Raw genomic sequence first — 13,118 nt, forward strand, 5'->3', positions numbered from 1 at the left:
CACAATTGGGTTGTATCCACTTTGGGTATTGTGAAGTTGAATACATAATAGTAGCATACTATGAGCATTCATGTACAAGATTCCGTGTGGATGTATGTTTTCAGTTTTCTTAGGCATACACCTGGGAGGGGAATTGCTGGGTCATAGGGCTACCATGTTTAACTTTTTGAGGAAATGCCAAACTGGTTTCCAAAGTGGTTGCAGCATGTTATGTTCCCACCATCAATGTATTAAGGACTCAGTTTCTTCACATTCTTGCCAACACTTGTTACGGTCTTTGTTGTTGACTTTTACCATTTCAGCGATTTTTATTAGGGTAAGTGTGTGTATGTTCTGTAACTTAACTTAACTTGCAGGCATGACAGGGTGAGGTCTCTCTCTCTACATGGGCCACTCCTGGGGTCTGGTCACAATACACCACCACAGGGGGCAAAGCTTCAGTCCTAGACCACCAGGTGGGATTTCCTCCTGCAGCTGCTTAACCTCTCACTCCCCGCTTTCCCTCTGCAGTTTCTTCCACTGCTCTCTCTTGGCTAAGTAATCAGGGTACATTGCCTTCTCAGAAGGATTCCAGTCATCTAAGCACCACTCCAGAGACTTGTAGCATATCTCTCATAGGAAGTACCCCCAGAGAGTCAGGGAAGAGAATGGCTGTGAATGCTGACAATACCAGAATTCCTCTGCCTCCCTCAGCAGCAGGGTAGCCCCCATCATATCCTTTTTTTTCCCTATGCTCTTCAAACCAGGCTCTCATCAAACAGGCAAAATATACCATTATTTATCTCTGGATGCACCATGGCTTGAGGTGGTGTAGTGCCTGGTTACAAAGCAGCAACACCTTCTGGTGATGGGTCAAGTAGGCCCTCCAGCATCCAGAACACCATGACTGCTTGCCCCTCATCTTTTTAATGTTTGCATAAAATGGCATTAATGAGGCTAGGCCCAGTGGCTCATGCCTGTAATCCCAACACTTTGGGAGGCTGAGGTGGGTGGATCACCTGAGGTCAGGAGTTTGAGACCAGCCTAACCAACATGGTGAAACCTTGTTTCTACTAAAATACAAAAATTAGCCAGGCGTGGTGGTGGGTGCCTGTAATCTCAGCTACTTGAGAGGCTGAGGCAGGAGAATCGCTTGAACCGAGGAGGTGGAGGTTGCAATGAGCCAAGATTGCACCATTGCACTCCAGCCTGGGCAATAAGAGTGAAACTCCCATCTCAAAAAAAAAAAAAAAAAAATGCCATTAATGATATGCCGAGTACCTAGGCACTGTGGCTCACACTTGTAATCCTAGCACTTTGGGAGTCCAAGGCAGGCGGATGGCTTAAGCCAAGGAGTTTGAGACCAACCTGGCCAACGTGGTGAAACGCTATTCCTAAAAATAAATTAATTAATTAATTAAATTAAATAAATAGGCCAGGCCAGGCACGGAGGCTCACGCCTGTAATTCCAGCACTTTGGGAGGCCCAGGCAGGCAGATCACGAAGTCAGGAGATCGAGACCATCCTGGCTAACACAGTGAAACCCCGTCTCTACTAAAAATACAAAAAATTAGCCAGGCGTGATGGCGGGCACCTGTAGTCCCAGCTACTCGGGAGGCTGAGGCAGGAGAAACGGCGTGAACCCAGGAGGCGGAGCTTGCAGTGAGCCAAGATAGTGCCTCTGCACTCCAGCCTGGGCCACACTCCGTCGCAAAAAAAAAAAAAAAAAAAAAATAGGCCAGGCACGGTGGCTCACTCCTGTAATCTCAGCACTTTGGGAGGCCGAGGTGGGAGGATCACTTGAGCTCAGAAGTTCGAGACCAGCCTGGGCAACATAGTGAGACCTCGTCTCTATTTAAAAAAAAGAAAAAAAAGGCTGGGCACAGTGGCTCATGCCTGTAATCCCAGCACTTTGGGAGGCCAAGGCAGGTGGATCCCTTGAGGTTAGGAGTTCGAGACCAGCCTGGCCAACATGGTGAAATCCCGTCTCTACTAAAAATACAAAAACTAGCCAGGCATGGTGGTGCATACCTGTAATCCCAGCTACTCGGGAGGCTGAGGCAGGAGAATCGCTTGAACCCAGACAGCGGAGGTTGGAGTGAGCTCAGATCATGCCACTGCATTCCAGCCTGGGCAACAGAGTGAGACACTGTCTCCAAAAAAATAAATAAATAAATATAAAATAATAGCCCGGTGTGGTGGCATGCGCCTATAGTCCCAGCTACTCAGGAGGCTGAGGCAGGAGGATCACCTGAGCCTGAGGAGGTTGAGGCTGCAGTGAGCCGTGACTGAGCCACTGCACTCCATCCTGGGCGGACAGAGTGAGAACTTGTCTCAAAAAAAAAGACATGCCAAGTTTGATTTAATCAGTCTTCTACTAATGGACATTTAGGTTGTTTCCAGCTTTTTACTATTACAATGATGTAAGAATAATAAACAGTAAATATATTACTATGCCACAAACTTCTAAACACACTTCAAAAGTGAATTCTTTATCCACATGACCACTCTCTGAGGTAGATATTATTATTATTTCCATTACAGGAACCAAGGCACAGATGAGTTAAGTGGCTTATCCAAGATAATAGCTAAAAAGTATCAGCTACGGGGTTCTATCTTAGGCAGGCTTTCACTCACTAAGTTGTGTTCCCTAATGCATATGCATTATGCATATGAGCAAGTTTATCTGTTGAGTAAATTCCCAAAGACAAATTGTACGCAAACTTAACATTTAGTAGACTAATTTTTTTCCTTTTTTTTTTTTTTTTTTTTTTGAGACAGACTCTTGCGGTGTCACCCAGGCTGGAGTGCTGTGGCACCATCACAGCTCACTGCAGCCTCGACCTCCTGGGCTCAAGTGATCCTCTGACCTCAGCCTCCCGAGTAGCTAGTGAAACCTTGTCTGTACAAAACATACAAAAATTAGGCCAGTGGTTTGTGCCACTGCACTACAATGTGGGCAACAGAGTGAGACTCCATCACAAAAACAAAGAAAAGAAAAAAGAAAAACCAACAAAAATTAGCTGAGTGTGGTGGCACGTGCCTGTAATCCCAGCTACTCAGGAGACTGAAGCGGGAGAAGCGCTTACACCCAGGAACTCGAGGTTGCAGTGAGCTGAGATCGCACCACTACACTCCAGCCTGGGTGACAGAGTGAGACACCATCTTAAAATTTTCAAAAAGGCCAGGCACGGTGGCTCGCGCCTGTAATCCCAGCACTTTGGGAGGCTGAGGCTGGTGCCTGAGGTCAGGAGTTTGAGACCAGCCTGGCCAACATGGTGAAACCCTGTCTCTACTAAAAATGCAAAAATTAACTAGGCGTGGTGGTGGGTGCCTGTAATCCCAGCTACTCAGGAGGCTGAGGTAGGAAAATTGCTTGAACCTGGGAGATGGAGGTTGCAGTGAGCCAAGATCACGCCACTGTGCTCCAGCCTGAGCGATGGAGCAAGACTCCGTCTCAAAAAAAAAAAAAGCCTGGCCAACATGGTGAAACCTCCTCTCTACTAAAAATACAAAAATTAGCCGGGCATGGTGGCACACGTCTGTAATCCCAGCTACTCGGGAGGCCGAGGCATGAGAATTGCTTTAACCCAGGAAGTGGAGGTTGCAGTGAGCTGAGATTGCGCCACTGCACCACTCTAGCCTGGGCAACACAGACAGACCCTGTCTAAAAAAAAAAAAAAAAAAGAAAAAAAAAGCAAAGAAATCTGCACATATGGGCACATTTTTTTAATGTTTTCTTTTTAAAGTCCCCCCCACACACCTGAAGCTGACAATAGTTGATGGGCCATTTTTTTATTTTGAGACAGGGTCTTGCTCTGTCACCCATGTTGGAATGCCATGACATGCTCTTTGCTCACTGCAGCCTCAATCTCCCCAGGCTCAGGTGATCCTCCCACCTCAGCCTCCAAGTAGCTGGAACTACAGGTGCTCGCCAGTACAACTGGCTAATTTTTTAACTTTGTGTAGAAACAAGGTTTCACCACGTTGCCCAGCCTGGTCGGGAACTCCTGGGCTCAATCAATCATCCTGCCTCAGTCTCCCAAAGTGTTAGGGTTACTAGTGACAGCCACCGAGCCTTGTGGCAATTTTTGATGGAAGTCCAAAGGCAAGTCAATGGAGGAAAGAATAATCTTTCAACATGTGAAAAAATTTAGTGTCTTGGATTAGAAAAAAGATTTTTCTGATAAGACACAAAAAGCACAAACCATAAGGGGACTGATACATGGGACTTCAGCAAAATTCATAACTCTTTCTTTCTTCAAAAGACAATGTTAAGAAAATGAAAGCACAGGCTGGGCGTGGTGGCTCATGCTTGTAATCCCAGCACTTTGGGAGGCCGAGGCGGGCGGATCACAAGGTCAGGAGATCGAGACCATCCTGGCTAACATGGTGAAACCCCGTCTCTACTAAAAAATACAAAATTTAGCCGGGCATGGTGGTGGGCGCCTGTAGTCCCAGCTACTCGGGAGGCTGAGGCGGGAGAATGGCATGAACCCGGGAGGCAGGGCTTGCAGTGAGCCGAGATCGCGCCACTGCACTCCAGCCCAAGCGAGAGTGCGAGACTCCATCTCAAAAAAAAAAAAAAAGAAAATGAAAGCACAAAGAGCCAGGGCAGTGGTGCTCACCCTAGTCCCAACTATTCCCAGCTACTAGGGAGGCTGAGGTAGGAGGATCACTTGAGCCCAGGAGTTGAAGGTTGTAGTGAGGTATGACTGTGCCTGCGAATAGCTACTGCATGCCAGCCTGGGCAACATAGCAAGACTCCATCTCTACAAATTTTAAAAAAGAGAACGAAAATGAAAGCACAAACCACAGATTGGAGAAAATGCAAAATGAATATCTGATATCAGGTGTGTATCTAGAATATGTACAGAATTATCAAAATAATAAAACAACTTGATTTAAAAAAATCAACAAAATTGGCAAAACTTAATCAAGATTAACAAAAAAGAGAAGGGAGGGGATATCACTACTGACTATGGAAATCAAATGGATTATAAAGGAAAACTATAAATAACTGTATGCCAACAAATTAGATAATTCATATTAAATGGACAAATTCCTAGAAATTCACAGACTTGTGAAACTGATTCAAGAAGAAATACAAATTATGAATAGGCCTATAACAAGAAAACGTAACAAATTAGTAATTTTAAAACTTCCTACACAGAAAAGTCCAGGCACAGATGGCTTCACTGGTGATTTTTTAAATTAATTAATTAATTAATTTATTATTATTATTTTTTAGATGGAGCTTTGCTCTTGTTGCCCAGGCTGGAGTGCAATGGTGCCATCTCGGCTCAGGGTAACCTCTGCATCCCGGGTTCAAGCGATTCTCCTGCTTCAGCCTCCCGAGTAGCTGGGATTACAGGCGCCCATCACCACACACAGCTAATTTTTTGTATTTTTAGTGGAGATGGGGTTTTACCATATTGGCCAGACTGATCTTGAACTCCCAGCCTCAGGTGATCCGCCCACCTTGGCCTCCCAAAGTGCTGGGATTACAGGTGTGAGCCACCACACCTGGCGATTTTTTTTTATTGTTTATAAAGAAAAGAGGTTTAATTGGCTCATGGTTCCACAGCTTATACAGGAAGCATGGCTGGGGAGGCCTGAGGGAACCTATAATCATGGTAGAAGGCCAAGGAGAAGCAGGCACGTCTTACATGGCTAGAGCAGGAAGAAGAGAGAGCCACTGGTGAATTTTATTAAATGTTTAAAAAAGAGCCAATACCACTTATTTTAAAATTTCTCCCAACAAATAGAAGATGAGGGAATAATTCCCAACACATATTAAAAAGTTTATATTAAGGATGAATTGCTGTTGGCTGGGCACGATGCCTCATGCCTGTAATCCCAGCACTTTGGGAGGCCAAGGTGGGCAGATCACCTGAGGTCAGGAGTTCGAGACCAGCCTGGCCAACATGGTGAAACCCCATCTCTACTAAAAATACAAAAATCAGCCGGGGATGGTGGCAGGCGCCTGTAATCTCAGCTACTCTGGAGGCTGAGGCAGGAGAATTGCTTGAACCCAGGAGGTGGAGGATGCAGTAAACTGAGATGGTGTGACTGCATTCTAGCCTGGGCAACAGAGCAAGACTCCATCTCAAAAAAAAAAAAAAAAAGGATGTTAAGTTGAAAAATAAACAAACAAATAAATAAGGCTGGGCACGGTGGCTCATGCCTGGAATCCCAGCACTTTGGGAGGCTGGGACAGGCAGATCACCTGAGGTCAGGAGTTCGAGACCAGCCTGGCCAGCATGGCAAAATCCCATCTCTACTAAAATACAAAAATTATAGGCCGGGCGCAGTGGCTCACGCCTGTAATCCCAGCACTTTGGGAGGCCGAGGCGGGCAGATCGTGAGGTCAGGAGATCAGGACCATCCTGGCTAATATGGTGAAACCCCGTCTCTACTAAAAATACAAAAAAAAATTAGCCGGGCGTGGTGGCGGGCCCCTGTAGTCCCAGCTACTCGAGAGGCTGAGGCAGGAGAATGGCGTGAACCCAGGAGGCGGAGCTTGCAGTGAGCCGAAATTGCACCACTGCACTCCAGGCTGGGTGACAGAGCGAGACTTCTTCTCAAAAAAAAAAAAAAAAAATTATCTGGGTGTGGTGGTGGGAGCCTGTAATCCCAGCTACTTGGGAGGCTGATCCAGGAGAATTGCTTGAATCCACGAGGTGGAGGTTGCAGTGAGCTGAGATTGCCCCACTGCACTCAAGCTGGGGGACAGAATGAGACTATGTCTCAAAAAAAAAAGACCCGGCCGGGTGCGGTGGCTCATGCCTTTAATCCCAGCACTTTGGGAGGCTGAGGTGGGTGGATCACGAGGTTAGGAGTTTGAGACCAGCCTGACCAACATGGTGAAACCCCGTCTCTACTAAAAATACAAAAATTAGCTGGGCGTGGTGGCGCATGCCTGTAATCCCAGCTACTCAGGAGGTTGAGGCAGGAGTATTGCTTGAACCTGAGAGGTGGAGGGTGCAGTGAGCTGAGATTGCGCCACTACACTCCAGCCTGGGCAAAACGATGAGACTTTGTCTCAAAAAAAAAAAAAAAGAAAAAGAAAAGAAATTAGCTGAGCGTGGTGGTGCATGCCTGTAATCCCACCTACTCGGGAAGCTGAAGCAAGAGAATTGCTTGAACCCAGGAGGCAAAGGTTGCATTGAGCCAAGATCGCACCACTGCACTCCAGCATGGGCAACAGAGCAAGACCCCATGTCACACACAAAAAAGAAAGCTATCCCATCTTCATGGATCAGAAAACTTAACATTGCTAAAATGGCAATACTTGCCAATTGATGTACAGTATTAGCACAATCCATATCATAATTCCCAGCTGGCTTCCTTGTAGAAACTGACAAGCTAATCCTAAAATACATACGGAAATTCAAGGGACTCAGAACTGCCAAAACAAAGTTGCAGGACTCACATTTCTTGATTTTCAAACTTACTACTAATGCCACATTAAGACGGGGTAGTACTGGCATAAGAATAGACATACAGATTAATGGAATAGGATTGAGAGACCAAAAATAAGTCCTATTTATGACCGATTAATTTTCATAAGCTTGCCAAGACAACTGAATGTCGAAAGAACAATCTTTTTTTGTTTGTTGTGTTTTGTTTTTGTTTTTTGTTTTTTTGTGTGTTTGTCTTTTTCTTTTTTTAATTATACTTTAAGTTTTGGGATACATGTGCAGAACGTGCAGGTTTGTTACATAGGTATACATGTGCCATGGTGGTTTGCTGCACCCATCAACCCATCACCTACATTAGGTATTCCTCCTAATGCTATGAAAGAACAATCTTTTAAACAAATAGTGCTGAAACAACTGGAAAACTACACACAAAAGAATAAAGATGATGCTGGACGCAGTGGCTCACACCTGTAATCCCAGGACTTTGGGAGGCTGAGGCGGGCGGATCACCTGAGGTCAGGAGTTCAAGACCAACCTGACCAACATGGAGAAACCCCATTTCTACTAAAAATACAGAATTAGCTGGGCGTGGTGACACATGCCTGGAATTCCAGCTACTTGGGAGGCTGAGGCAGGAGAATGGCTTGAACGCGGGACGCGGAGGTTGCAGCGAGCCGTTAGTGTGCCACTGCACTCCAGCCTGGGCAACCAGAGCAAAACTCCATCTCAAAAAAAAAAAAATAGAATAAAGAAGAATCTTTTCCTCACATATACACAAAAAGTAACTCTAAAGCTCTAAAGGATCACAGATCTAAACGTAACAGCTAAAAAAATACATTCTTAGAAGAACACATAGGAGTAAACCTTCATCAGCCTTTGTGAGGCAAAGCCTTCTTAGGTATGACACCAAAAGCATAAGCAACTAAAGAAAAAAATAGATAAATCAGACTTCACCAAAATTTAAAAACTTTTGTGGTTCAATAGACACCCTTAAGACTGTGAAAAGACAACCTACACAATGGTAGAAAATATTTGCAAATTATATCTGATTAGAGTCTAGTAGTAGTAAGAACTCTTATAACTTAATCATAAAAAGATAAATAAATAACCCTACTGAAAAATGGACAATGAAATTTAATGGACATTTCTTCAAAGAAGATATGCAAATTGCCAATAAGAACATAAAAGATGCTCAACATCATTAGTCATTAGGAAAAATGCAAATTAAAACCATCATGAGAGATTGTTTCACACCCACTAGAATGACTAAAAGCAAAAGGACAAACAATAACAGGTGTTGGTGAGGATGTGGATAAACTGGAACCCTTACACATAACTAGTGTTAATATAAAATGGTGCAGCCACTTTGAAAAACCACTTGGCAGTTCCTCAAAATGTTAAATACAGAGTACTATATGGCCCAGCAATTTCACTCCTAGTTCTATACCCATGAGAAATGAAAACATACGCCCATACAAAAACTTGTCCATGACTGTTTATAACATTATTCATAATTACCCCAAATTGGAAACAATCCAAATGTTCATCAACTGATGAATGGTATAATTTTTTTTTTGAGATGGAGACTCACTCTGTCACCCAGGCTGGAGTGCAGTGGCACGATCTTGTCTCACTGCAACCTCCGCCTCTCAGATTCAAGTGATTCTTTCACCTCAGTCTCCTGAGTAGCTGGGATTACAGGGCACTCATCCACACCCAGCTAATTTTTGTATTTTTAGTAGAGATGGGGTTTCACCATGTTAGCCAGGCTGGTCTCAAACCCCCGACCTCAGGTGATCCATCCACCTCGGCCTCCCAAAGTGCTGGGATTACAGGTGTGAGCCACTGCACCCGGCCTGAATGGTGTAAGTTAATTGTGGTATGTCCATAAAACTAAATATTATTTGGCCATAAAAAGAATGCAGTACTGGCTGGGTGCGGTGGCTCACACCTGTCATCCCAGCACTTTGGGAGGCCAGGGTGGGCAGATCACCTGAGGTCGGGAGTTCGAGACCAGCCTGACCAACATGGAGAAACCCCATCTCTACTAAAAATACAAAATTAGCCAGACGTGGTGGCACATGCCTGTAATCCCAGCTACTCAGGAGGCTGACGCAGGAGAATTGCTTGAGCCCAAGAGGCAGAGGTTGTGGTGAGCCAAGATTGTGCCATCGCACTCCAGCCTGGGCAACAAGACTGAAAATCCATCTCAAAAAAAATTAAAATAAAATTTATTTTTAAAAAAACACGCTCAGGTAACAAAAAAAGACAAAAAATACATGTACAATGCTGCTAAACTATTGCTTAACAAATATATGCTGAAAGTCTTTAAAAGCTCTATGTGCAATTTGAGTACATCTCAAGTAGCTGGGATTACAGGCACCTACCACCATGCCTGGCTAATTTTGTATTTTTAGTAGAGACAGGGTTTCCCCATGTTGGTCAGGCTGGTCTTGAACTCCCGACCTCAGGTGATCCATCCGCCTCAGCCTCCCAAAGTGCTGGGATTACATGTGTGAGCCACCGTGCCCAGTCCAAAAATAAATTTTATATCCATGCCTCCACAGTTCTAAATTTTGGAAAAGTTCTGACAAAGAAATTAGGGTTATCTTAAAGTTTTTTAAAGGGGGACAGGTGGGAGTAAACCTTGAAATATTTTTAGGGTAAAGACTGCTGTTTTAAATACGTGTCAGAGTTTTGTTTTTGTTTTTTTTTTTTTTTTTTGAGACGGAGTCTCGCTCTGTCGCCCAGGCTGGAGTGCAGTGGCGCGATCTCGGCTCACTACAAGCTCCGCCTCCCGGGTTCATGCCATTCTCCTGCCTCAGCCTCTCCGAGTAGCTGGGACTACAGGCGCCCACCACCACGCCCGGCTAATTTTTTGTATTTTTTTTTTAGTAGAGACGGGGTTTCACCGTGGTCTCGATCTCCTGACCTCGTGATCCGCCCGCCTTGGCCTCCCAAAGTGCTGGGATTACAAGCGTGAGCCACCGCGCCCAGCCACATGTCAGAGTTTTAAGTGAAGAAAAATTATTTTTGGTTTGCAAAAGCTATTTGATGTGCCTACTCTACCATAATAGATACTAGGCAAACTGACTTTAAAACTATAAATGTATTAATCTTTTTTTTTTTTTTTTTGAGACGGAGTCTAGCTCTGTTGCCCAGGCTGGAGTGCAGTGGTGCGATCTCGGCTCACTGCAACCTCCACCTCCTGGGTTCAAGTGATTCTTTTACCTCAGCCTCTTGAGTAGCTGGGATTACAGGCACCTGCCACCACGCCTGGCTAATTTTTGTATTTTTAGTAGAGATGGGGTTTCACTGTGTTGGCTAGGCTGGTCTCGAACTCCTGACTTCGTGATCTGCCTGCCTCGGCCTCTTAAAGTGCTGGGATTACAAGCGTAAGCCACTGCGCCCAGCCTATGTATTAATCTTTTAAAATAATCTTAAATCCTTGAGCATCTAATGTGCACATAGCATTGATCTTATTTATAATCAGGAGAAATTTTAGAGCCTCAATTTTAAGTCTCGTATATTTCCCAGTATACCTAGATATGTTTACTTTTGGGGTATAAGTGGTTAAGGCAAATGTGAGCTGGATCTTAAGAAGAGAAAGAATAAAGAGGTTTGTCACTGTGAGGAAAGTGTTTATTACTTGTCTTTGTCGTTAATGCAGAATGATCTTTAGACCCAGCAGTTTTTTGACGACTACCACGTCCCTTCAGTTATTCCAAGGTTGTAGGATATTAGGAAATAAAACCAAAATTATTTCACCAAGGTAATGAAGTTATGATCCAGCATGCTTTCATGGGGTTATAGGTAGGTAGCACCCATCTCAGAAAACCACCAGGAATAGGTAACAGTCTCCAGTAGTAGCTTTCTAAGCCCACAGGGCCATTCCCTTTTGTTGGTTTCCACTTCCATGCCTTTGCTCCAGGAATTCCTTTGGCCTACAATGCCTGCTTGGTTTCTCAGTAATGAAAGCCTGCTTTTCTTTTGTTCTTTTTTTTTTTTTTTAATTATCAGGGATTTTATTGATTTTACAAAGGATGATGTAGTTTCACTGACACTGCAGTATAAGAAATATAACAGCAAAAAGATACTGCCTTCCACCTCCCCCAACCCCAAGAACTTTCAGTAATGGAATTTCAGACAAAACCTTTCCTTTTATTTTCTTATTTTCTCTTCTCTTCTCTTTTCTTTTCTTTTTTTTCTTTTAAACGGGGTCTCACTCTATCACCCAGGCTGGAGTGTAGTGGTGCAATCTTGGCTCACTGCAACCTCCACCTCCCAGAGTGATTCAAGTGATTCTCCTGCCTCAGCCTCCCGAGTAGCTGGGACTACAGGTGCGCACCACAACGCCCAGCTAATTTTTGTATTTTTAGTAGAGACAGGATTTCACCATGTTGGCCAGGCTGGTCTCAAACTCCTAACCTCAGGTGATCAACCCACCTCGGCCTCCCAAGATGCTGGGATTACATGAGTGAGCCACCATGCCCAGCCAGACTAAACTTTTCTAAATGTCATGTGGAGGATAAAATTATTTGTACAAATGTTTTCATAAATATATTAAAGCATTTCAACACCTAGCAATCCACTACCAAAGACATTAATTTAAAAAAATTATTGCAATATTTGGTGCCATTATATAATGGAAAATAAGGTAAACATGCAGACTGTATATAGTCTAATTCAATTAACAAATATAAGGAAAACGTATTAGCTCAATTTCTGGCATTTTTGAAGAAACTAAATCAAGTTAATAGCACCCCATGGTCTCAATGTAACAGGAAAGGGAAGGGACGCTAAAACCCACCTCCTTTGATAACCTCCAAGTAGATGACCATCTGGCCTGATTTGCCTGCGATTAAGGGTTATCAGGATGTGGGACATTTAGTGTTAAAACCAGGGCAGTCCTGGCCCAGTAGGGACAGCTGGTCCTCTTCACCCCTCCAGTTCTTTTAAAAATGTGTGCAATTGGCCAGGCATGGTGGCTCATACCTGTAATCCCAGCACTTTGGGAGACCAAGACGGGTGGATCACAAGGTCAGGAGATCAAGACCATCCTGGCTAACATGGTGAAACCCCGTCTCTACTAAAAATACAAAAAATTAGCCGGACGTGGTGGCGGGCGCCTGTAGTCCCAGCTACGCTGGAGGCTGAGGCAGGAGAATGGTGTGAACCCAGGAGGCGGAGCTTGCAGTGAGCCGAGATTGAGCCACTGCACTCCAGCCTGGGCAACACAGAGAGACTCCGTCTCAAAAAAAAAAAAATGTTTGCAATATCCACATTGCTTTATTCTGGGACTTTTCTGCTTGCATGTAAGGCTCTCCAGGAAGTCTCGAAGCTGCACGATGGCGGGGCTGCAGGAATCAGCCACATCTCCGGGGCATCCACCTCTTGCATTAGAGGTGTCTTCAACTCTATCTTCAGGTGTCCGGGCTGCCACCGGGTAGCTAACAAAGAACTGTCCTGGGTGGCAGGCCTCGCACTGTATTCCCTGTGGCTTATGCCCATGGACACTCTCTACAGGGACTTGCTCTAAGCACACTGTTAACTAATTGACAAAAATGCCAGCTATTGGCCGGGTATGGTGGCTCACGCCTATAATCCTACCAATTTGGGAGGCTGAGGCGGGCAGGTCACCTGAGGTCAGGAGTTTGAGACCAATCTGGCCAACATGGCGAAACTCTGTTTCTACTTAAAATACAAAAATTAGTC

The 13,118-nt window shown here is 44.6% G+C and overlaps 1 protein-coding gene across 1 annotated transcript in view; it reads right to left on the bottom strand.

Annotated features, from left to right (window-relative positions):
• The window catches only part of RAD17 (RAD17 checkpoint clamp loader component), an 84,956-nt gene that overhangs the window by 67,209 nt on the left and 4,629 nt on the right, over positions 1 to 13,118 (bottom strand). The gene's annotated exons all lie outside the window — the stretch shown is intronic.

The sequence above is a fragment of the Symphalangus syndactylus genome, chromosome 18 (assembly GCF_028878055.3).
Source record: "Symphalangus syndactylus isolate Jambi chromosome 18, NHGRI_mSymSyn1-v2.1_pri, whole genome shotgun sequence".
NCBI lineage: Eukaryota > Metazoa > Chordata > Mammalia > Primates > Hylobatidae > Symphalangus > Symphalangus syndactylus.